Source organism: Octodon degus, unplaced genomic scaffold (assembly GCF_000260255.1).
Source record: "Octodon degus isolate 3935 unplaced genomic scaffold, OctDeg1.0 scaffold00041, whole genome shotgun sequence".
NCBI lineage: Eukaryota > Metazoa > Chordata > Mammalia > Rodentia > Octodontidae > Octodon > Octodon degus.
In genome coordinates this window covers 10,839,212-10,841,242 of record NW_004524617.1, presented here as the reverse complement: position 1 = coordinate 10,841,242, position 2,031 = coordinate 10,839,212, and the positions used below count along the sequence as shown (strand labels likewise).

General features: G+C 33.6%; 1 non-coding gene across 1 annotated transcript; it reads left to right on the top strand.

The window, feature by feature from the left end:
* Nucleotides 1–1,534: 1,534 nt before the first annotated feature.
* LOC111816824 lies at nucleotides 1,535–1,641 on the top strand. Its single transcript, XR_002821151.1, has one exon. It is a non-coding gene; the product is annotated as a U6 spliceosomal RNA (small nuclear RNA).
* Nucleotides 1,642–2,031: the final 390 nt, after the last annotated feature.

Sequence of the window (2,031 nt, the reverse complement as noted above, 5' to 3'; positions counted from 1 at the left end):
TTTCACAGTATCTATTGTTCCTTTCAAATTTTATTTTACTTTTTCAGATTCTTATACTAGGGAGACAATACAATGTTTACACATGCAAATCTGATTTGTTACACTTATAAGTATGTACTCTAGTTGCACCCATTTACCTACAAAAGCCTCGAGTTTATCTTTCTTTATATCTGCTTAATACTCCATTGCACAAAAATAACACATCTTTGTAATAAATCCTGAATAACCCTAAATCAGTCGATACAATTGCAAACATACAAAAATAACCAACAAAGAAAAGACCAGGTCCTGATAGATTCACAGCTGAATTCTACAAGAAATGTAGAGAAGATTTAATGCCAATTCTTTCCATACCAAATTAAATAGAAAGGAAAGTAATTACCCATTGTTCATTCCTGGGGACAAGAATTACCCTGTTACCAAAACCAGAGAGAGACCCAACCAAAAAAGAGAACTCCAATCTCCATAATGAACATGGATATAAGAATCTCAATACAATATTAGTATATAGAATGTAGCAAATGAGCAAGAAGATTTTACACAATATTTCTAGATTTAGACCATAAATATTACTTTCATTTGGGTAGCAATAGCAAAATTTAAAGGGAATAATATGGTACACTATGAAACAAGGTTGTTTTGAAAGTAGTCACAGAACTGTAATATGAGTTATACATGAGAAAATATATGAGTTATACATGAGTAAAAATACAATGTATTTCATGTACACATTTTATTTAGCTTTTAATATTTTATTAGTACATAATGATCCCAATCATTGTGGGGAGTGATTATTAGTACATAACATTTTTTTAATTGTTTCTGGTTCCTCTTCTGCTGTCCCTTCCCTCCATCACTAGAGCCTATTCCCAGATTGTTCACTCAATGACTAGAACAAATTATAACCTTTGTTAAAGAGTGAATGGATTAAAATAATCAAGTTGTAATTCTTGGCCCTAAAGTAGTGATGAAATAAAAATTGGCAATATGAACAAAGAATTTCAACTAAATATAGAATATGAAAACTATAATATTAAATAAAATAAAGAGATACAGTCCTGAAAAAGATTTTCTAAGGGCTGACCAAATAGTTCATAGGATTAAAGTGCCTGCAAGCAGGCGCAGGGGCCAGGGTTTTGATCCCCGGGTCTGCCTGCCTGTCCCATCCCGGGGAAGTGTGAGACAGCAAATAAGACTGGGTGTGGTTGTGCATGCCTGTAATCCCAGCTCTTGGGAGGCTGTAAACAGGAGGATCACTATGAGTCTGATCTAGTAGTGAGACCCTGAACACCCTGTAGACTCTTTGCTAAAGTAAAAAAAAAAAACAAAAAAAAGAAAAAGATTGTCTAGTCAGGAATGTGTTACTCCCCAGCAATTCCCTAAAACAATCATAATTTTCTTGTAGAGTTAGTGTGTAAGTAAGTGTTCATTTCATGGATAGATACATAATACATGATTAAAATGGGTAGATAATTATTTAAGAAAGCTGTGCAATAACAGTACTTTGTCTCCATCTTTAAAAAAAAAACTGGCAGTGCTCGCTTCGGCAGCACATATACTAAAATTGGAAAGATACAGAGAAGATTAGCATGGCCCCTGCGCAAGGATGACACGCAAATTCGTGAAGCGTTCCATATTTTTTCACAAGTCCGCATCTTGTACAGCAATTAACCACTAAGAAGAATATATGCAGTGTATTATTTGTTGAAACTGTCCTTCCGATTTGATTTGAAACTGTCTCATTGCTATCTGTTTGTCAATAAAACTTTGAAAAAAATAAAATAAAATAAAATTAAATTAAAAAAAAAAACTGGCAGAAATTTTGTAGGTCAAGTTTGGAGAAAAACAAATAATGCCAGAATATTTCTAGCAGGCATTGAAAAGCTGAGAAAGTATAAAATATACTTTGGAAACTAAAGTGAGGGCCAGGGGAGATAGCTCAGTAGAATAAGCACTTGCCTGGCAAGCAGAGGGTCCCGAGTTCAATCCCCAGTACTGAAAAATATTTTTAAAAAGCTAAATTGAATCTTT